This window comes from Neolamprologus multifasciatus, chromosome 18 (genome assembly GCF_963576455.1).
Source record: "Neolamprologus multifasciatus chromosome 18, fNeoMul1.2, whole genome shotgun sequence".
Classification (NCBI taxonomy): Eukaryota; Metazoa; Chordata; class Actinopteri; order Cichliformes; family Cichlidae; genus Neolamprologus; species Neolamprologus multifasciatus.
This window is the reverse complement of record NC_140456.1, coordinates 10,303,612-10,328,543: the sequence shown is the minus strand read 5'-3', so window position 1 is coordinate 10,328,543 and position 24,932 is coordinate 10,303,612. Positions and strand designations below refer to the sequence as shown.

At 39.2% G+C, this 24,932-nt stretch overlaps 1 long non-coding RNA gene across 1 annotated transcript; it reads left to right on the top strand.

Moving 5' to 3' along the window:
- The first annotated feature begins 1,607 nt into the window (after nucleotides 1-1,607).
- On the top strand, nucleotides 1,608-24,932 carry LOC146497377 (uncharacterized). The gene is made up of 2 exons (XR_014870877.1): nucleotides 1,608-3,782; nucleotides 4,103-24,932. It is a non-coding gene; the product is annotated as an uncharacterized LOC146497377 (long non-coding RNA).

Here is a 24,932-nt window from a genome sequence, read left to right as displayed (position 1 = left end):
ACACATTGCAGCTGAGATTTCCAGTTCAGTGATCCAAATTAGTTGAGATGAGGCCTCGGTGAATTATTTTTTAGATTCCCCTCATGTACAGTTGTATTAAAGAGAAAGTATTGCCTACCTTTGAGGATGTTTTTGGCTCATACAGCACTTTGAAAACAGGGTTAGCCTAAGTAGATGATCTACAGGTTTTCATATTATCACACAGCATAGTCACTATTTACAATTTTACTTCACAAAATGTCCTCATGCTCGTGGTTTCCCACAGATCTCAGTCACTGGACCGATCTTGTTCAGTTTCTGTCTGGCGTCTCCTTGCCCATGTAAAGTGTTCTAGCACTGTTATCCATTTACTGCCAGTTGTATAACTTAGCTAGTCTGGAAGAAAATCTGGATTCACAGCATTTCTGCCTCACGCTATTTCTTATGTACCTGAACTCAAATAATTTTCAAGTCCTTGTTCTTGGTCCTGATCATATTTCTAACGGTGCTGCTCAGCAAGTAACTGATCTGAAGCAATCTGAGTTTTACATCTTTGATTAACATCTCAGTTTTAACCAGCATTTCACGAGTCCCTTTTGACTCGATATAACATTGCCATGCTCCCTTGTAGCTGAACACATTAAAATCCATCATTTCCTCATATTATTACAACTTGTTATGCATATATCTTAGTGATGTATATGTTTGGCACTTAATCCACTTTTTGGTCACTGTTTTGAAGCACCTTTTTTTTTTTTTGACACTGTAATTTTTATTGATAGTTTTGTCACAGTTTAAACACAGACATGTATTGCATTACAGGAGAAATAACCATGCAAACACACAGTCAAAACAAAAACACTAAAGCGAACAAAAGGTGTGGGTGCCAATTCTAATCAACTACCGTATGCATACCTGCCTTTACTCCGCAGCATACATACTCCAGCTTATATACATACTTTTATACGGGAAAGCATCAATAGATATACAGAGTTATAGACCTTAAATGTTTTGTTCGTTCATTAATTTTTCTTGGTGCCATATAGTGTCCACTTCTCCCACTTAGCAACGAAAATATCTTCCTTTAATCTGAGAATGTAAGTCATTTTTTCCATTGCATAGATTTCTCCAACAATATTTAACCAGTCTTTTGAAGAAGGCGGTTCCAGTTTGCACCAGTTTCTTGTTATTTTTGAAGCACCTTTTAACTCTGCCTTAGAAAACGTCAGGGACATAAAGGTTATTATTATTAAATTATTAAATGTTTGGCCTCAGAGGTTGTCACTTCCATAAACAACCAGTGGTGTGGCTTTGGCATAAAACAACTCAATTACAATTCATGACTCAGCATAAATTACATCTTTGTTTACTCGAATAAAGGAAGATGTCAACCAGAGCAACAGAGTGGCTGAATAATGTTTTTGTAATACGTTTTGAGCAGCAAAATAGTTCAATGGCACAGATGAAGAAGATATATAAGGTTTTAGCAACACGGGCAGCACGTGTTGGCTCATTTTGTTTTTAGTTTTAATCTTTGCTCAGGTAAGATATATATATATATATATATATATATATATATATATATATATATATATATATATATATATATATATATATTTATACAGCATTAAGCAGCTTTCCAGCAATTCTATTCTGCACGAAGCACCACATATGACAATATGACAGCATTAAATATAGACAGGAGTGGCTGCATGTTTCACCCCCATTTGCTAGTGATTGTGTATAATCTGCTTATGAAAAAAAGGTCCCCAAGGGAGACGCAAGAGAGACTTCCCAGAAGCAATAACTCACATCAGTGTTGCCATCTGAGTCACTGGGGGAAAATGTGCAATAAAACAGCGAAAGGTTGGAAGGCTGAACAATAACAACAATAACAAAAACAGCATATGAGAACAGGACTTTCACAGAAAGTCTGTTTTCGAAGAGTGAACCGATTGCTGCGTGGTTAGAGGGCATGCATATCTCTGAGCTTTAGCGGGGATATTTGGGGAAACGTGGGCAATTTGGCAAATTGACAAAGCATTCTCAGGAGCACAAATTATTTACTCCGCGGCTGTTTTTCCACTGCTGCTGCAGATGTCGTGAATTCTAAAATCCCAATCATATTTGTGACATAAAACTGTAACGCCCCATAACAACGTCCACAGACATTTGACTTCAACTTCCAGGGGAATAAAAGACAACACGGTCTGATTTTTTGTGCTCATATTCCCTCTTGGGAAACCAGACAAAAGTGTTACAAAAGTCTACACAAGCACGTAGAGGCAAGCAGGACGTCTGTGCAACACCTTCACTTTAATTCCCCCCCGAGTCGGGTTTTATCTACAGTCCCGAGAGGAGAGTGACGCCTCAAACTGAAAGCTGGAAAATAATGAAAATTTGCAGCATAATATGAACACAAGGAAGCTTTGCACGATCCATCTTTACAGAGATGGATTTAATGAATTCTTCTGTATCTTCATTATTAGTGCAGCCTATTGCGGCATTTAATACTTCTCCAAAGGATTTAAATGAACGGATTTATTTTTGTGGAAATGCTACGACCAGGATTACTACAGCTTGGATGTTATGCTGGTGCTTTTACATTATACATGAATCTGTTGTAAGATAAAAGGATCAAACCTCCACTGTGAGTTTGTAGAAACTGTTATAAAGCCAGAAACAGAGAAGTCAGTTGTTGCAGCTGCTCTAGTTAAAGTGGTAACTTGTTTTCCCCCCCCTGCGTGCTATAAAAAGTCTGGTTTCTGTGAACTCTAACGGCGCTCTCTTTTAAAACAAGTTCCACTGAGTATTCATGAGGGGCCAGTGCAGAACTCTGCTGTGTGGGCGCTTCGGCTCTATATACTCTTACCATCACCATCAGACCATGAGAAGCCATACAAATTTAAAATGTAATCACCACCGCAAGCAATCTAGCATGCCAGCAGCAGCTGGAGCATGTTGATCGACTGCAATGATCCCTGGAGTACTGAGGTTATGACGCTGCAAAATCTGATTGTCAGGGCCAGCACAATGATGATGATGATGATGATGGTGGTTGTAATGCTGCTGAGTATGCGGACAATGAAGGATGCTGATTGGCAGGTGTTTGCCTTCTTCAATGTGCGGGCATGCTCAGTCGCCTAGTTATTACTTGCCATAGGCCATGCCATGTCTGATTGTCTGTGGCCCACGTCTGCACTATATTTCTCCCTTTTATGTTGTCTCTAATCCGATGCAGATCTGAATCCCGCCTCTGATTTATGAGTGAAAGCTGCTCCCCACGGTGCTGCAGGAGGGGGACTTTGACAAGAGAATCATACTGGCTTTTTGTCCTTTCCATAATTAGAGAGTACATCCAATTCACCCCGTTCATTACCCTTGGGCCCAGTGACAAATGATGAGCAGGCGTGTTTTAATGCAGCCACACTGCCCCATTTGGGGTGAATGAGCAACAGTGCATACAAGAGCGGGAGAGATGGGAGATGCATTCACAAGGTACTTATCATATATACCCTATATATCATATAGGGAATTCTTATTCTTATTTTCATCCAACATCCCTCTGAGATAATAGCTGCATGTTTGACCAGGAGAATAAAGACACAGGGAGGATTTAAAGGACTACATGAATCACTTTGAATGTTTTTGCACATTTGCTATAAATAACATGCATTCTGTTGTGACTTTAAAAGACTCTCCTCGCTAGATCTGAGCAGAACCTTCAAAAATGCTATGATGAGGATTCAGCTGATCTTGGATGATGTGACTTGTTATTACTGCTGAACTGCATTATGCTGTCGGTGGGTGTTTTTGTTTTCAATGCATTTTTCCCCACACCTTTTTTATTCTATAAGCATGTGCTAAATAATTGGATTGTTAAATCAACATTATTATTATCCTTAAAGAATATTTTCATCTTCTTTTTAACTATTATATCCCTTTTAATTTATGCTTTGCTTTGGGATTATGTGTAGTTCTCTTTAAAAACTGATGTAACTGGACAAGTGGAGGACAAAAGAAGAAGTAGCAGGCCCAAAAAACAATTTACAGTGGAAGAACAGTATCTGAAAGTCATGTCCATCAAAAAATAAATAAATAAAAATCAATAAATCTCTGACAGACCTGACCTGACCTGACCTGAGAGATGACTCTGGAACCTTCAGTTGATCCATCTACTGTTCGCTGAAGCCTCATCAGAAATGGTCTCCGTGAAAGGCCGGCTGTCAGGCGGCCATTCATAAGGAAAGGAAACAAGCTGAGGTATGCCAAAGTATACAAGGACTGATAACTCCAAATTTGAAATTTTTTGTTTCAAATCCTGGTCAGAGGATTTCAAAAGAGAGATACTACTGTTGGGGTACCTGGGTCATTGACCCAGAGTTTTGAGTTTTCATTATTATTGTACTTTGATTTTTGCCTTTATTTATCATTTCTAGTCTTTTGGTTTCTTTGTCAGAGTTGCGCCTTCTGGGTTCTGTTCTGTGTTCCATAGTTGCTGTCTCCCCTGTCTGCTGTATCCCCGTGTTAAGTCTGCGTCTCTGTGTTATGTTTCCTGTTTTACTTTGAAAGTCTGTGTCTCATGTTAATGCATCTGGTTTTGCTTCCTTTGTCTCGTCAGCCCTGATTTGTCCCAGCTGTGTTTCCCTTCTGTCTCTCATTCCCTGATTGCCCCCTCTGGGTATTTAAGCCCTGAGTTTTCATCTGTCTGTGTTGCGATCTAACGTCATCTTGCTGTGTATTCTGTCTGTCTGCATAAGTTTATTTTGGATTCTCAGTTTTGTTACTTTTTTGAGTTCACGTTTTGCCTCAGAGTGTCTGCACTTTGAGTCCTCCATATCACCACTCCTGCCTGCACACAGCCTTCACATGACAGAAGATTGTGACCACACTATGGACCCAGCAAACGTTGGACTGCATGAGCGTCGGCAGGTAGCTCTCTCCCAGCTAGAGGAGGAGCTCCGGTGGAGGCCATTGCTCACCCCCGACTACGGGCGCATTTTTCATGGGACTCGTTTAGCTCTGGGGGGTCCCTGGAGATGCCATGCTGCTTCACCTGCTGCTTCGCCTGCACTTGTGCCACTTACACTACAAGTGGGAGGTCTTCGTTTAACTTCGGACACGCATTCCTCGCTGCTGACTGGACTTCATTGCCGTTGTGGACGGCCTCCTGAACTGTATTGCCGCCGTTGCTTTTCGTGCGACCGGCCCCCTGAACCTTTTCCAGACTGTTACCTGGGCCCCTGCGCCTTTCATGGACTTTTTTATTTTGAACTATTCCTGGGCCTCAGTGTTGTTGTGACGCTCTGTTTTAGGACTCTTGTTCTCTGTATTTGGTCTCTGGCTCCTTGTTTTTGGTTTGTCTTCGATCTTGTCAAAATTAACTTAATTTTGACCTCAGAAAAATCATATTTTGATCCACCATGCAAAATCATCTGGAAACTTCTGATTGGCTATGTATGTATGTATGTATGGATGGATGGATGGATTTTTACCAGTGTAGTAAAATCATACAAATGTAAATAAAAGCACCCAGTGGAAACCCATTAAGCATGGACTGGCTTCCCCAAATGACAGTTTAACATTATTGAAGCAGTGTGGGATCATCCTGATAGAGAACAGAACAAAAGGAAGCCAACACCCACAAAGAGCTTTGAATGTCCTGGAAGAAACCTGGAGAACTATTCCTGAAGGCTACTCAGAGAAACAACAAGAAAGCTACTCTAAGAGTTCAGGTTGTTTTGAAGAAGACAAGTGGTCAGACCAAATATGGACTTTCGAATTTGTCGTACAAACGTTGTTTTTGCCTCATACACTAGTTTTGTATGTTTGCATACGTTTCAGTAAATCGCTGCACCTACTTCTGATTTTCCTCACAATTTTTTAATTTTTTTTTAAAACATGCTAGGTGGCTCAAGACTTCCCCCCTGCCATACTGTAAGGGAGAATTCTAATACTGTAGGTCCCATGTGTGCAGAAGAGCCAACTGCAGCTTCTCTCCGCATTAAATTGGATCTCTTGCAGCTCATAATTGCTCATTTTTAATTTTGGGATTTTTCAAATTGCACCATTTAAATCTGTGTCACTGTTCTTGGTCCCATATTCCAGGTGGCCAAATGAAAACCAATAATCTAAATCTGAACTTTGAATAAAACTGCATTATAATTACACATGTTACCCCCTCAGCTCTGTCTTTCAGATACACAATATTCAGTATCACTCCTGGTTACACTTTTATTTAGTTCATCAAACTCTACAATGCTTTATTCTAAAACACTTGGTGCTTCATCCACATGTGTCCAAACTGCAGATCCTTCTGTTTTCATGGTTTTATTGAAGTCAGAAATGTCGTGAAGAGAAGCTTTGAAAAACATTGCTAAGTTAAAGCCAGTTTTAAAGCCCTCGATGGATCAGTTGCACAATATATCACAGATCATTCAACTCCATATTTTGCCTCCAGGTCACAGAGGTCACCCTGGCAAAGACTTCTCTCAGTGGCCCCCCTTTTTGCCGAAAAGCTAAAGGCAAACTGGCTCTGCTGTTATTGCCCCCAGGCTCTGGAACAGGCTGCCATTCAATGTAAAAACCTGACAACTGACATACCCCCCCCCCCCCTTTTTTTTTTTTCTTCACTTGCTTTTAGTCAAGTCTGATGTGTCTTGTGATTTTCAATGTGAGCACCCAAATGTTTTAAAAAATGTTCATTTATGTATGCTTTTATTTTTAATTCATTTTTCAGGTTTATCCAAGTATTTCTCTTATTCAGTTACATTTTTATAACGATTTTCTTTGTTTGGTTTACAGTTTTATTATGTTGGCATGAGTTTTACGTTTTGACACCAGGTTTTCAGAAACCTTTTTTTTTTAAATGTGCTATATGCTGTAAATACAATTGACTTGAAGTTTGGAGGGAACATATTTACTAATTATGGAACCCAGCCATTGTTAAAAGGATTTAGGTCTACTAATTATGTTTATGGTTATATGTAAAATTGCTTTTCATACTGTGGCACAGTATTTAAAAAAGTCCCTCAGAAATGGTTACCAGTCATGTGAAGTGCACCTTATATCATAACCAATGTGCAGGCTGGACTCAAGAAAGTCATTTTAAGTGAGTTTATTTACGGTGAACTATTTACAAGCTCTTGAGGCAAGTCAAATCCAGTTAGTCAAGGTGTGAGCTCTCTCTCTCTCGCTCTCTCTCTCTCTCTCTCTCTCTCTCTCTCTCACTCTCACTGAGTTAGTTCTTATCAGAACAAGTGTTGTGCTTCTTTTTCTCTTATATTTATTCCTTTTTGTTGTCACAGCCTCCCTACACATCCTCGGTGCAGCTCAACCAACTGCCAGGAGTTCAGTCACAGATTTACAGACGCTGGCTGATGTTGCTGACAACTACTAGCCTCAAGCAGAAATGAAGGGTGGGCTAGAGAGGAACAACACTGTCACAAGTTTTGTGACTCCTATAACTGTTATTATTTTTTTTTTTTCATATGCAGACTTTGACATGTAAATCGTAAAGCTACTACCAGTAAATGACCTAAACGTTGCCAAAAACCTGATCAACTGAAACTTAAACAGTTTGACCCCTTTCATTTTTGCATGAATGGGGTTCTAGCTCTTTCTGTAACAAACACTTTGTTAACATGATAATGGCAGCTGACAGGCCATTAGGAGGGAAATTAATGAATTATATTACCAGATGGGCCAAAAAATGAAGCCCATTCATGATGGCATGCAGGTAAATTAGAAAAGAGATTTCCAGGACTGAATTTAATTAAATAACGTCAATCATTAGGGCTATTCAAATGAAAATAAAGACCAAATAATACTTAATCCTACCCCTTTACCCAGTAAACTGCTGTCATTACATGACAATCTGTTCACTTTGTGTGTATTTACAGTTGGTGTAGCTAGGCCAGTACATCGTCCACTGGGGGATTGTTTGTTTTCCATATTTGTTGACTGTGAAAACATGAAGAATAGGGTGATGGGTGTCCTTTGCTCTGAGCTAGCCTTTAATTAAATTGTTCCCTCAGGCATGATGGAAGAGGGAATCTAGTTTCAGGGGTGACTGGGCCACGGGTGAAGACCTGGTGCTTTGTACAGGTCTGGCTTTGTTGTGTGGCTCTATTGGAGGGGAGACGAGCAGACAAGCACTCAGAGCATAACTTCACCAATAATTAAAGCAACATCCTGATGATGAATCAGGGGATATTTTTACTCTTTTATCCTCGCAAGGAAATTTGTTTTGTTGTTAGGTAAAGAACTTATGTAATCGAGATCTCTCTGTGTGTGTGTGTCTGTGTGTGTCTGTGTGTGCCAACATCCAACCAATGAGTGAAAGTGAAAGTAAAAAGGCAATGAATCTTAAATAAATGACGGAGGCACACAGTGCATAAAAGTTGCCAACACTTTGCAGAGGTTCAAACCTCTCCTAGCATCAACATCAGCACATGATCTGTGTGCTGGGAGCTTCGTGGCATGCGTTTCCATGGCTGAGAAGCATCTGGAGCTATAACGTTTAGGTTGCTCAGTACTGTTTTTCATATCTTCTGCTTTCTGTTCATCCTTTCAGGGCTAGTTAGAGCAGATCATTTGCTTCCATCTCAATTTATCCCTAGCTAATCTTCCTAGTCTTCCTGTTTGTTTTTTAGTATTTACATATGCATTGTACTCCACAATTTCATCTCAAGACGTAGCTTCTGGATTTGCGAACAGACATATAAACTACAGATACAATTTTGCGATTCCTATGTTGTAGCTATATTGTGATCGCATTGTCAAATGTTCTAATATTAGACTATGTACATGCCTCTTATAGACATGCCTATGTCTATAAGAGGTGAATTGTGTTGGTATTTGTATCTCAGTAAAATTGGACATATCAATTGTAAGGTTTCCTTTTAAAAAAATTCTTCTTTCTGTCACAATGGCAATAAAGTTTCACAAAGTCGACCCACGTTCAGATAAGAACTGAAACAGAAGAGGGGATAACACTCTGGAAACTCAGGAAGCTGGACTGTATGAGGGCGATAGGATAGCCAGGTGTCCCACTTTTATATTAACTTTGTTCAAGTTTCACATGTTGAGACACGTGTTATGACAATTTCCCATATTTTGATTGAGTTTCACATTGAATACATGTGGCTCTGAAAGATTTGTTATAACAGAGATGAATTCCTGATCAAACTAAAGCATGATTGGTAGACATAAAAGCAGCTAAAGCAGCTAATGATTTGGAGAATTGTCACAATTTATTTTAAATGAAACATAAAAGTGTGTCCAAGGACTTTTGTATAAAACCATTAAAACAAACTTTACTGTTCATTTCTACTTATTGCATTAACTTAATGAGGAAATGAGGGAAATTGCTTTCAAATAAAGCACATTTATCCTTCATATGATGAATACCTGATGTGAAAGATTAGCTCTCAGCATTAGTATTGTGTTCCACACAAACAGACAGGGAGAGTAACCAACCACACGTGAACTCAGGTAACATATTAACAAGTGTGGGGAAAAAAGAACAGAGGTTAGTGAAAGCCACCCAAGAAAATAACCTTCAAAATATAACAGAAATAAACTGAAAGCGAGACAAAGAATGAAGTTCCAGAGAAAACAGGACACGGGAGGAACTGAAGAATGAAATAATGAAGAGGAAAATAATATTTGTTAAAGCTATGGATTTTGTATTATTCTATATCTCTTACCAAATGAGTTTTGCATTTATATATTGTCTATTTTAAGCATACAAATTTGGGCTATTAATGCTTGACAACAATTCCTTTTATGTAAAGGTAAAAGTCTTCATTTGAAACAAACTGTGTTGGGAAAGTACACAGGCCCTAACTTGTGATGTAAAGACTGGGAAACTTTTCTTATCATCACCCACAATGATCATTCCTTTGCTGTTCTACTATGGATTTTTTTTCTCTGTTTTGCTGCTTGGGCAGCTTTGCAAGGTAAAAAAAATGCCTCTTGCAACTACTTTTATTGCATATTTCAGCTCTAGTGCACAATGATTTTTAACCCAATTCAGCTAAAGAACAGCAGTTTTCTCCTCTCTGTTACACCAAATCTCGGTGTAATGCAACCCTTCTGAAAACGTTGCTGCCCTCACTGCCATTAATGTGTCCATCCACCTTCCAGCTAATGGAAATTTACATTTGGTGCACTTAAGTGCCTTTTTCAAAGTGCCACTCTAATGTGCCATTTTCAGCCCCCTCCATTTGAATCTTTATTGAAAGTTGTGCTGAAATTCCAAGAAAATTCATGGTTAGCAGGAAGATTACAGTTTGTGTCCAAGGTAATTTCGACACTCAGTGACTCTCTCGCCATCCTAATTTCCCTGTGGACATAGCAACCTACCATCCAAGTGACTGGAGGCCAGAATCCCATAAATGAAGGCGTCTTTTCTCCATTCTAGTTCCACTCCCTGGTAATAACTGGTTGAGATACAGGCCAGGAGTCTATCTCCCTCTTTGGCTGGTTTGGCTGGATGAGTAATGGCTAATTAACTGTCTGAATATGATTGTTTATCTGACTTTATGATCTGACTGTGTGCCAGTTTGTCTGCCTCTCTGCCTGAGTGTCGTCTATGAGTCTGTCTGCAGTCAGGCCAGTCCACTCCTGACAATAGTGCAAACGTACCAGATGCTCTGCTGTAAGGTCTGTGCCTCAATGCTGGCATTGTGCCACCGCTCCTGCTTCACCAGGCTAATGTAAATGCACTGTCTCATGATCTGGGCCCATAGGGAGGCACACTTGTCTGCCCCGACATGCTCGCTCTTGTGGGGGGAAGCAAGTGGGCCAGATGCTAGCGAATGACAAGGGAGCCATTGGAGGTCAGGAGTGAAGGACTGCAAAACATCGAGGCTGAAATCATTTATAATGCTGTCAGTGAGTGCAAAAGCCACGGCAGTGCCCCCTTTTAAATGGCTGTTACTCTTTAAGGAATAAAACAGTGCTAAATATGTCACTTGAGCCTTTGCACTTTGGTAACTAACGGGCAAAAATAGCTTTTTAGTGTAGTTTGTTTTTCACGACACACGCCGTGTCATATCAGACTGAGTGCAGCTTTCCTCATGGCAAATTTCATCCTCTGGACTTATTCAACTATGGGTAATATAATAATGGCACTGTAAATACTTAGGTTAGGACTGTTATATATCCAGACTTTCCTCTGTAAAGTCCTCAAGGATGCGCTTGCTCAAATTATAATTCTTTTTTCTCACTTACACTTTTAGAAATAATACAGGTGCAATCAACATATCACTAATTAGTGGAAATCAAGGTAACTATGCAGAAAAAGCTAAAGGCACACGTTGACAGCAATTTGTCTAGATTTTGAGGTGAAGTAGCAGGAGATGGCATATGTGCAGTTTGAGCTTAGATTCTACGGTTCAGTGTTTCCTTTACATCATTATGACAAGTTTCATTCGTGTAGCTGGTTCTCTCTGTGCCTGGTGGGTTTTCTCTTGGTACTGCGGAGTTCAAGCTCAAATATACACCAAAATAACAGGTAACATTCAATTCTGCATCCTTTTAAAAATGTTTTTTTTGTACTGTTCCATTAACGTACACAGAAATTGTGACCAGAGGTTCCGGAATGGTCTCTGTGAGGTACAAACCATGGTGGTATAAATAAGAGTGTTTTAGGGAAGCGCGCCCCAGTGGCAAGCTATTTACCTGTAGTGGAGTCTGGTTTGAAGCAGAGAGATTTGGAGACTTCTGCTTCCACTGTGATACAATAGACATCTAATTGTAATTTCATACATATATATTTACTTTTCCAACACAAAAAACTATGATGCAACATGACACAAAGCTTGCAGCTAACTAAAGCTTGTAAAATTACAGACAAATTAATGAATAAAAAAGAATGCGACAAAGCCAAACAACCTAACAGTGCTTAATTTTAATAAAATATGTTACAGGAGCAACATAGTTTACCTTCAAATAAATAATGAGATGGAACTAAAGTTTAAAGACAAATGCCAATCGTCATTTAACCTTAAAATCTACACCCTAAAAAAACAACAGCAGTTTTGTGATCAAGTTAACAAAACCAACAGTTTTAAAAGGACCAAGTCCTTTAAATGCTAAAAACTTATAAAGTGGAAGTAATATTACTAAACAAAGCACAATGCAAACTGCTGTTTTCCATTTTCAGACTGCAAGTGTTTACGACCATGATTACAACCATGAAACTTGCAATAATGGGTTCAGTGGCAACTCTGGAGCAGCAGAAACAAGTTTGACCTTTGAAGTGGATGTGGTGAACTCGCTAGCAGCAGCTGCTCATTTACTTGTTGAGTTTTTGGCCACCTGGTGAAGATGTAATATCCGCGCTCATTTAGCTCTGGTTTTGGGTTCTGCCAACACCTGTGGAAAATATCTGTCTCTTCCACGGCTAAATTTTCTGTGTTCATCATTGAGTTGCTATCTGTGTCTCTCTGCTGTTTGTTGCTTTGCCGGTACGCCGAGTGAAGTTTTATTTTTGCAGAATTAAGCTGCCTGTTGTGGAAAAATCACAATGAGAACACATATTAAAAAAAACATAATTTAAAAAGCTACGACACATTTGAAACCTTCCCTAAATCTAACCAACTTTTTCTTTTTTAATGTCAAACCCAATTTAACTGCAGGGCTGACACATTGTAAACCTAATTTATTTTCCCAAATATAATTTGTAACAACTTCAGAAATCTCTGTGTATTCAATTTTTGAATAATTTTTGGTCTACCAAATTATAGAAAAATGTCAGAGTGCTCTGTAACTACTATGTAAGTGCAGGGAATTTAACATTTAATTTCACCTAATCAGAAAATCAAGCTGCTGATGGCGTTATGGTGTGGGAAATATTTTCTTGGCACGTGTTCAGCCCCTTAGTACCAAATGAGCTTTGTTTAAACACCACAGCCTTCCTGAGTATTGTCGCTAGCCATGTCCGTCCCTTTGTTACCACAGTGTACCCATGATCCGATTGCTGCTTCCAGCAGGATAACACACCATGTCACAAAGCTCAAATCATCTCAAAAGAATTTCTTGAACATGACAATGAGTTCATTGTATTCAAATGGTCTCCACAGTCACCAGATCTGAAGCAACTGTGTATATATATATATAAGTCATGTAGTCCCTGTAGAGCTGCAGTCAAAGAATGATCTATTTACCTCTCCTATACATGTAGCTCTCCGTCGCACTCCATATCTGCAACAGCAGAGGTAGCAAGTGAGAAAATCTATTCCCTAATTTGGATGAATCACCACTAAAAACACAACTTTAAACTTCTTACTTGCCCTAACAAAGAAAAGCAGCTCACTGTCAATCATTCTGAAAGCACATATGAGACTTTTTAAACAAGTTATCATGTTTTTTGCAGGATCATAGTGCAGCTGTACCAGCTTGTCATGAATGTTTGCATGGCTGCACTGAGCACTGGGGCAGATAGACAGCCTAGCTGTTGAAGAGCTATGAATCCTTTCCTCGTCCTGCTGTCTTTTTTTCTTTTGTGGAAATATTCTTGTGCGATGCGCGATTGGTTTGGACATATCTTATTTTCAGGAGGCTTTTGAAAGCTCCTCTGTCTCTGTTGTGCGAGAATTCCCAGCGAGATCAGTGCTGCCTCTGAGGTTTGGACAGACAAGCAAACCGCTCAACATACACGGTGGGTTTCTGAGGCAGGCATGATAAGTGTGCTCACATCGTGTTTGGTTAGAAGGAGAACAACGAATGTGTGTGTGGCTGTTCTGCTTTACTTTGCTTCAGGCTAAAAAAAAAAAAAAAAGCTGCTGCTGGTAGTATATATCCAACAGAGTAGGGATTCATCAAACTGTCAATGTATTCCAAAATTTTACTAAGTTGGGTTAGCACAGTTGGTGAAATCTTTCATGTCTTCAGCTGCCTGCCACGGCTGCAAATACGCTGTGAACATCTCCTCTCACTGACTGTAAAATCGTCGCTCAGATGATGGGAGGCAGCTCTTCTCTGCAATTTCACATCCATGACCGACTGCAGTCAAATGGTTGGCAAAGCTGGTTTGTGAAATTCGAACATTTCTATTGAATATATAGTGTGAGTCATTTTTTAAAAACAACTTTGAGATTTAGGGTGCACAAGTCATGCAATGGCAGGTGAGATTTGTTGGCTCATTGCCTTCGGGCTTCAAAATGATGAGAACAGGTCAGTGAGCAAGCGTACTACCTACGGATCTGTGTACATGTACATGTATTTATCCATGTGAAGCATTTCAGATTCTTAAATATTCCACCTTTTTGGTGATCTTTTCTCCTCCCTGTTATTATGTGCTCCTCACAGCCTCCTTATAATATACAGAACAGCACTGCACACTTAACTACACCCTAAAACTGTTTGCACAGCATCTTTTTGTCCTTCTGTTTAGTATGTAAATTTATGTTGTTTACCTCAGGCTCTTTACTTTTTGTGTGTTTGTCATATTATTGCACTAGTGGTCTTGCTAAAACAATCAAAAGTGTGCAGGAAACTTATTTCAAGCACAGCAGATGCAATTGTCCATCCATCCATTTTCTGCCATTTATTCAGATCCGGGTCATTGGCGTTACCCAGTACTCCCTCACCATCCACGTCCTCCAGCTTTTTCAGGAGGACACTGAGGTGTTCCCAAATCCACTGAGACATAATCTCTGCAGTGCATCCCAGGTTCACAGAGGGGTCACTTCTGTGTAGGACACTCCCAAAATACCTCATCTAGGAGGAGTCTGAGTCAGATGTCTCAACCACCTCATTCAGCAACTTTTGATGATACAGTATAATCTACGGTTTACATGCCAGTAAATTTAAGCTGCTTTCAGACATTAAATCTGGAAATTGTCCAGGACCTCCATCCTGCGCCATGTGATAGTCAACAGAATCAACAACTGGCAGGATAAAGTTTAAGACTGCAGTGAATGCACGAAAGATGCTCAAAATAACTGCTTGATAAGTCCTCCATTTATATCAAATGATATCAATCAAACGAATTTAGGCAGACTGCTCCGTCAGCTGGAGATATCACTAAGTAGTTACGAACTCATTTAATTAGGGTGGTGCTGCATTGCTAAAAAGATGTATAGAAGGAGCGTTTCACTTTGGAACAGCAACAAAAGTCAACATAGGGATGCTGGAAAGATGGTGGAAGAAATCAGATGATTTACAGCCAAAAGGGTTGGCTTCATTCCCACGTGGGGCTGTTATTTATTTATTTATTTATTTTTTTCCACATTTCTTTTATTGTTGGACTCAGATCATTTTTCTTGCTGTTCAGCTTTGGTCTCACTTGCTGCTTGGTTAGTTTTTGGCAGTAAAATTATTCGGTTACAAAAGAAGAACAACCCGCTTTTTCATAATGAAACCGAATGTTAAAAAGCTAATTTTTTTTGTTTGCAGTGTCCACCAGATATTTTACATAGCTTTTACTTTCCATACTTTTGTACCAGTAAAGAAAAATGGAAGATAACACACATCTGGTCTTGTAGTAGATACACTGGGGCACACACTTGTGGGACCGGTTACTGATAACAGGAATTACACGGGGAGGAAGCTGTTACCTATACAACAATAGGTATAATATAATAACAATAGATATAGCAATTACAGTTACCTAGGCACTTGCTGTTGAGGGGAAGGGAAGCAGCAGTTTCCAACTTAAAAGCAAGATGATGTCCATAGTTGATGGAAACACAAATAAAAGAGGAGGACCCATGACCCATGAAGAGTTTCTATAAGCTATGCTGAATGCTTAAATAGGCAGCCGAAAAAAAGGATCACTGTTAGATAGAAGTGGAAGCAGGAATTTAATAAATCAGGACGAATATAGATAGTGAAGTGAGAAAAAACATTATTTCTTTCTGAAATATAATGGAATCAAATGTACCTTGAAATTGTAGTACATGTTGTACTTCAGTAAACGGTTACCACCTACTGGGTTTAGTGGAGCTACTCAGTAGCCAACAGCAGAACACTGTGGGTGTGCTGGGAGGCTCCCAGGGGAGACTGTATGAATGTGAAGCAGGGTGTTCGGGGGAGAAGCGTTTATTTCCAGGAAGCGTTCTCAGTCAATAAGAGCTGCCCTTGATCCTCATGCACCTTGAAAGCAGCTGACGCCTCCCAGCAGTAGATTTGACAGAGCAGTCAATCAAGTCTGTCGGCTGTCACACACACCAGGGCGTCATCTGCATAAAACTGAGAAATGGAAACATGGAAAATGAATAAAGAAAACCTGTGGCTCGTGTATTTGCTGAAATATAAATAGGCATCTGAGGTTGGTTTGATTGATTGAGATGAGCAAAGGGAGGATTTCCAGGGAGAAGACCTTTTAGAACAATTCAATTACCTCCAGGCCCACAGGAAATGTGGGTTGCTATAAACTTTGATTACATCAAGGCAGGTGAAAGGATGGGTGGAGAGGGTTGTAAACAGGAACATTAACTGAAATGTTATGGCTTGTGATCATATATTGCTCAGTCTTTACTCGAGTCAATGCAAACCACTTATTTCTGCTTTTAAAGTGCTTGAATAATTGCGCAAGATTATTGAAATAGCACCAGCACAGACTCCAAAATAATATACTGTAGACATGCATGACAATACAGAGATTTATTTTGTCAGCGCCACGGCTGCAATTAGTCACAGTTGAATGTTTTCTGTTGCCTCAGATAATCTGAAAATCGTTGACATTTAGTGCCAGCCCATACACTTTATTCTCCCGATTCCTGACAGGCTCGATATGCGCGGAGAAAACGAAGACGGGGATGAGGGACTACTGGAGGAGGTGGGTGTAATCAATATAAACATGAGGTAATTAGTGTAGCACTCATATTTCTTTAGGGAGGTGGGCGTAAAAATGTGGCGATCAAAGTGATGTGTGCTCCGTGCAAGTCACTAATGAGGCACCAGCGCGGCTACAGGAATATAATGTTAAAGAGCCTTTAAGAAACCTGTATGGAATTAAATAAAACACAAGCTCCTGCTCAGTCTTTCACTCGCTTCGCATTGAAAGTGTTACCAGAAAGTGAAGGAACATATGACTGGACTCTTACTCCCACTGGAACTCTCATTTCTTTCTGCTAAAAACTGGACACAGCTTCTAGACTTGTTGGCTGCGTCGAAACCAGTGAAATACACCAATTAACAGGATCTGGCGACAAAAACACGAGTGTTTCGCCAAGTGGACAGGAGAGAGTCCAAAAATCATGACTCCCATTCCGTTCAGTCCACATGAAAAATACAAATGAGCAGAGACGGGGTTGCAGATATTTGAAGGTGCAAACAAGGAGCTTTACACAGCTGGAGATCAGCACTCGTGGGAAGATGATATGTTGTGATGTGTTTTGGCTTGATGTTTTCCCCGCACACACCTGACTAATTGGCTGCATCTGTCAAGAAACAACAAAACGGTCATTAGCGCAGGAGTAAAACACGAGGAAGACATAAGAGGAGTTTTCATTTGAGACAAGCAGACGGCTGGACTGAAATAAGTGTCAGAAACATGGTAATTTGGTTCAGTTACTTATTAAAAATGACTTTCGCATTCAGGGCACAAAATTTATGTGATGCAAGTAGAGATTTGTACAGATATCTTTGCCTGCAGGCTAGAAAAAGATCGGCATGATAACATTTTGCAGAAAACAACTCAGTGAGCCAGCAAACCACGACTGGTTATTTCCCACGGCATATATTCCACAGTACCATGGATCTCCTTGCTCTGTGACTATATGTGATTGAAAACTGATTTTCAAATCATTTGTTAAAAACAGAAAATGCTGAATAGGATGAATTTAATATGGGGAGTTTACCTGATAATTACCATGAAAAAAATGGTTTTTTTTTTTCAGGCTTTATTCCCTTTTGTGTTTTCCAAAGATCAGCGACAAATACCACTCATGTACAGTGCTATCTTAGGTCTTCTTCTTTCGGCTGATCAACAGCAGATCATCTGCCTACATCTCACTCTTGCATCCTCTTCTGTCATTACAGTAATGAATCTTCTTTCTGTTTGACTTCTATCTGACAGCTCGATTTTTTTTTTACATCCTTTACCTAACATGCCTACTATCTACACCTCCAAACCATCTCAAACTGAGCTGTCCGTCTGATGTACTGATTTCTAATCCTATCCATCCTTGTCACGCCCACAGAAAATCTTAGCACCTTCAGCACTGCCAGCTCGGCCTCTTGTCATGCCTATCAGCACCATATCTACTAACAAATATTTACCTGCAGGTTTTAATCAATGTTCAAATTCATAGCAACAAATGTGCTGCAAATATTTCTCAGTAAGAATAATGCTCTAATTAAGAAGTCATTCATTACTGGTATTCTGTTTGTCAGTACATTTTAGCAAAAGTGGCTGTCTGGAGCTGACAAATAAGCCAACGCCTAAGTGATTCCACACAACTGTGAGAAGTTAAAAAAAAAAGAAGTATGCATTAATATAGCTTGGCAGATGTTTATGGCTTTTTTCTCTAATATACAATTCAAAATCTTTTTTGAAAGTTGGAGAACAACAAGAATGCTCATACTGGGTTACACTCTTTGTCTTCAGAACTGCTTTAATTCTTTGAGTGTTGGAGGTGCTGGAGACATTCATCACAGATTTTGCTCCACATTTACATGACAGCATCACACAGTCAAAGCAGATTTACTGGCTACACATCCTTGATTTGAATACACATCCCAGAGGTGCTCTATTTGATTGAGATGTAGTATGTACTGGGCTTGTGCACAGCCAGTCTATTTATTCAAACATAAAATATGTCAGTCTCATTTTTTATTAGGCTGGAACATTTTTTAGAGGCACATAGAGAGAGACAGAGCTACTTTAGACTTTGTTTCTTTTATCTGTTTTTCTTTTTTTTTCACTTCATCCCTTATAATTACCACTGTGCGTGTCCCTGAGCCACGGTAATGGTACATGCTGCAGCACCATCTGGCCCTGGAGAGCACATCCTCCTGCAAATATGTTCCAGAGGTCAAACGCTCCGCAAGAACAAATTTGCAAACACCAAATTGAAAAGATTCCAGTTGTGTCATTGACCTTGTGCAGTTAGAACTGTGCACATAACAGAAAACGCTAATGTGCACCAGCTGCCAGGACAACAACAAAAAAATGAAGGCAGGAAAAAAAATCAGGTAAGCATGGGGTCAGACTGGAATTTAATTGAGTTCTTGCACAGTGAAGGTAAGCGAAGTGATAATGGCAGATTGTTTCTCTCTCCTCAGGGTAAGGTAGACTGAAAAAAGTTATTTTCTACATTTACCCAACGGCTCATTAGTTTCTCTGTTGTTGTAAGCTTGTGCAAATTACATCATGTCCATTACTTCCATTGCTCAGAACACAAGCTCCCTGTATGGCTCCACCCAGCACTTCAGAGAAATGAATGGGCTGTGGAGCTTGCAGCTATTTAGTTATTAGTTAATACATCAGCCGTGTCATTGTACTGTCTACGGATTTCATAAAGAAGACTGAAGAGCATGCCGAGCTGATGTGGTCAGCTCTGAATATGGATTCCAGGTACCTTAGTTTATTATCTGATGCGATATAACTCATATTTGTTTGTGACAAAGCACAATGGGGAGGTAAATTAATGTGTGTGTGTGTGTGTGTTTAGAAGGGACAATGCTTAATGCTAAGTAATCTTAGAACAGAAAACCAATTCTCCTAGTGGCATTGGTCCAGAGCTCTTCCCGGCAGGTAGGTTGTTCCAAGTGTCACAGAGAACTTGCCACAGGTCACTAGTGTTTATTGGTGACATGACTGCTGACAGAAGTAACAGGATAAATCTTAAGCATATAGGGCAATACTCTCTGTCCACATTGAGCCAAATGCTGCAAAACTGATGGTGCTTGACAGTCCAAACGGATAATGAGCCAAAAACAACTCAGTAGTTTCTCAATGCAAAAGAAATGGGACATCCTTCAATGACCAAGTCAGTCATGGGATCACCAGAAGAGCATGCTTTCCAGATAGTTAATACAAAATTGAATACAGAAAGACAAACAATCAAGCAGCAACTGCAAAGGACTGCAGCAAAGGCCTGGCAGAGCATCTCAAAGGAGGAAACAGCGTTTGGCGATATCCGCAGGTATTGGACTTAACTGCAAAGGTTTTCAATCCAAGAACTAAAAACAACCGTTAATTGCCCGAGTTTCTCTAATTACTTCTGAGCATCTGAAAACTATTTATAGGGACTATGTATAAAAATGTCTGTATTTCCTAAAAAGTTGAAACAATACTTTTGTTAAACTCCAAAATGTTTCAAAATGTTGAGCCAGAAAGTCAACCATCATTTCCAGGAAGAGAACATGGTTAAAATAACCCAAACTAGGCAAATAGGAGGTGTGATGGGTGGTGAATTATAAATGTGTTGGTTCAGCCAAAAAGTGCACAATGCCCAGTGTCCTCCCACAGGTGCCTCAGAGCATTACAATAGAACTAGAACCTTATGGTAATGATAGAGACTATAGATGTGCTCCTGGCATGGTCACAGATGGATCCTCATTAAAGTCTCCTGTTTGTTCTCTGAGTTGCAGTTGGTCTCTGTGCACATTTGTACATCCAATAAGTCTGAACAGGACTTCTAAGCCATGAGGGAAAAGTTGTAAAAGTAGTGCTGGAAGCACAACACTGAATGATTTTTAAATCTCATTTGGAATATGCACTAATGTGACCAACTGACTTCTACAGGGCTCTGGACAGCGTTGCTGACACAGACGCCGGTCAGCTCAAGCAGACAACAACTCAAACTGTCAGTTAATTAAACTAAAGCCAGAGGGAGCATAACAACAACATCCAAACATACTTTTCTGTGCTGTGGCTTGGCGTCCTCCTGGACACTACATGACTCTTTGATTAAACTTATGTAAATGTGCTATTCAAACACACCAGCACGTACGTGAGCTGAAAACACTGAGCATCACGGCTCAATCGATTCATATTTAAAAAGAAAATACTTTTTTTTTTTTAAAGAACTAAGACTTCACTCCTATTGGTAGCAGGGCTTGAGAGGCCACGCTACCCCTGATGCCTTCATGTTATGTTTACAGTGTACTGAACAGTTTTGAAGGACAGGTAATTTCCTGAATGTGTGTGTTCAGTGGTAATGTTTTTCTCAGTCGGTGGATTGTAGCGATGGACGTCAGGTTTTTTCCATTCCCCCCATGTTGTTAATAATTTAACAACATAATTTACAATAAATTCCTGCTTTTCATCTTGGTTGGATTTTTTTTCTATATTTAACCAAATATCTATATTTAACCAGAAATCTATATTTAACTAAATCTCTTTTCGCATGTTCACAAAATGATGTGAGTTGCATTATTATAAGCGTCATTTCTAATTAAAATGCCACAAGCTCAAATGAAGAAGACTGCCAATGAATAAATTGCAACTTAGAAAACACGCTCATTAAAACATTAGTTAATGTACCAAATAAATAAAATCAAGTAAAAAGAAAGCAAAAAATGATGCTTAATTTACTTTGAAAAGCATATCTAATATTAAAAATTAAGGTGGACTCACTGGGAATTAGTTACACCTTGACAGTGATTCCCTTTTGTCTTCAGATCTGCCGTAATTCTTCATAGATTCAAGAAGGACCAGAGTTTGGTCCACGGTGACATGTCAGCATCACATAATTGCTTCAGATTGGTCTGCTGCACATCCATGATGTGAATCTCCTGTTCCACCACATTTCAAAGGTCCTCTATTTGATTGTGATCTGCTGGCTCTGGAGGCCATTTGAGTACTGGGGATGCATTCATGTTCAAAAGAACCCTATTTGTTATTACAATGATCAGTTACAACATTAAAACAGCTGAAATTAATAATATAGATCATCTTGTCAACAATGTAATGTTCTGCTTAAAAACCCTGCATCGTGATCTTGATGTGGATGTTGATTTATATATCTGTGAAGGTTCTCAGTCATCCAGGTCATCGACTACGATGTTGATTTATAGTACTGCCTCGGATGTCAGGCAGCCTACACCGTCGTTGGTAGTGATTGTTTTGCCATCTGTAAGCATGCGCTTGTCTGTCTCTATTGCTAAAACTGACCTCATCATGGTGGATTTAGGTTTTATAAATCTTAAACTATAAGAATGAGAAAAACTGGATGTTTGCACTGGCAGAATACAAACTAGTGCATTACTGAGCAAGCTCCATGCAATTACAGCCTATTACAGTGAGTTTCAGGGTAGCTTATCCACATGTTAATCAATATGCTATATTTACACTGGATATTGTTACCAAACAAAGCTATACATTAGCTTAGTGTCCATAGAGCAAGTACCAGGCATTAGATCTGGAGACTGTGAAGGCCATCTGAATATACTAAACATGTTGTCATGTTAACCACCCCAGTTATTTGATGATCTGAGCTTTTTCTGACTCAACGATCCCCCACATCATTAAACAACAACCACAGGCCTGAACTGTTGATTAAAATAGGATGAATTGATGCTTTCGTGTTGTTTACACCAAAATCAAGCTCTACCATCCAAATGTTGCAGCAGAAATTGGGACTCATCAGACCGGACCCAACAAACATTTTTTCTAATCTTCCATTGTCCATTTTTTGGTGAGCCGATTACAATGTAGCCTCATTTCCTGATCTTTGCAGAGAGGAGTCACACCCAATGTGGTCTTCTGCTGCTGTAGCTCTTCTGCTTCAAGGTTCGGCATGATGTTTGTTGAGAGATTCTCTTTTGCTTTTCTTGGTTGTAATGAGTTGTTATTTCAGTTACTGGTGACTTCCTGTCAGTAAACCCAGTAATGCATTGAGTTGCTGCCATGTAATTGGCTGACTAGATATTTGCATTAATGAGGAGTTGAGCAGGTGGTGCTGAATGTAGTATTTAGGTTACAGAGAGGAGAAAGAAAAACTCTGTTTTCAGTCAGGATATTTCATTTTGCGTGCTTCAAGTTCAGCTGTTCTTGTTTCTAAAGTAACAAAAGTGCATTAACATACTGCTGCAGTGGCCTTTTAATTTTCTGTCTTGATTCTTTATTCATTACTGTGGCATAAAAAGCACAAGTGTATGCATTATTATTTCAAACGTATGATCATTTATGCAGAGGTTACATAAAAACCAAAAACTCCCAGGAAGTGTCTGGACTCAGCACATCTCTGCTCCTCTACTGACATTTTAAAATTCTCATGAGACACCAGATTTAAGATGACAGCTCAGCCGGCGCTCCATTCATATAACATGAACACATTTCACCAGTCGTATTATATTCTTATCCTCCTTACTCGGCTTTGTTATAAAAAGAAATTAATCATATAAAAGGAGTTTTACGGTTTTCTTTAATCCCCACAGTGAATAAAAGACAGAGGACACACTTCACATCGGTAAAAATAAGAACATTCACAATATATCTAATTTTAGCTAATATGCAGACAGCAAATGACAGAAGTAACACATATAATCACTATTATTATTATTTTTAACGAAATGTACAATTCAATAACCTGCAAAAATCCATGCAGCATTTGGATGTTATTTCACCACTGATTAAAAAAAAAGGTGTGTTAGCTGTGTTAGCAAAACCACTTTTTTTTCATCATAGTGTCATTTTACATTCTATGCAACTTAAACACGCAAAGTTACACACTTCACAAGGACACTTAACCTGGACACGAAAAACAAACATGTGTCAGGACACAAAATAACTGTAAGACATGCACAGAGGAAAGGAGATGACATAATTATGAATGTCATAATAAACTTTTCAATGCAAAAAAAGCACTTCAAGAGTTTGAAATGGCAACAAGTACGATAATTAGGAGGGAATAAATAATGTGCTACATAAAGAAACAATCAAAAGTTTTGTCAAATTGTAACTAAATTCCAAACTGTAATTACTTTGACTATCACAGCAGGACACCCAGAAAAATAATGACTGTATTTTAAAACTGTGACGAATAATGAAATTCACGTCTTTGTTCTGCAAATGTCGAGACTCAAATGTTTTAATCAGGACTTCGGTTTGCTTTTAACTTCAACATTTGCCCCTAATTTTTATTTACACTGATCAGCCACAACATTAAAAACACTGACAGGTGAAATTAATTACACTTATCATCTTGTCAACAACGCAGTGTTCCGCTTAGAAAACTTACATCCTGTCGTATGCCATTGTTAGTGATACATTGTCATTTATAGGCATGTGCTAGTGTGTCTGCATTGCTCTTCCCTGTAAAACTGACCTGGTCATGTAGGACTAGTGCTAATAAAGTCTAAGCTGGGAAAGCAAGAGTAGGGGTACCTACTCGAGACAAAGACTGCCCAGAAACAGATCCCAATGTGGTGATCCAGCCCCCAAACCTCTGCACCATGTGTTAGATGCCCTACAACACACCCAGTCTACAGGATGACCTACGCATATGATCGGAGGTATTTTTGCTACAGAAAGAGGGACGGCACAATATTTAGCAGCCAGTCTAAATGTTGTAGCTGATCTGTGTTTTTAATCGAGTGCAGACTTTTCTTCGGATTTAAAGACAGTTTATACTTTTTCAAATTAAACAGCACTGCTCAGAACATGACTTGAGGTCATTTAAGGGATACTTTAAGGTCTGGATGAGAACAAAAGGGGTAAAATAGTTCAAAATTTTAGGACACAAAAAAAATAGTTGAGCAAATCAATTCCATTCTCATATCTGTACAGTAAATATGAAGCTTCAGGCCCCCGACTTAAAGCTGCAAACAAGAGAAAACCACTTCATAGCTGGCCAACTAGTAATGATTATGTAAAAGAGCGTTTTTGTAAACACATAAGATATAAAACATTTTAATGTTTTTTAAGTTCAGAGATGCTATTAGGTGGATTTTGTTACCTTTTATGACCCATTTTCATTTTTTATTCTAAGATAACCTACTGTAACCTGTTGCTGGCTGTATATTTAGCTGGCAGATATGAATGCTCA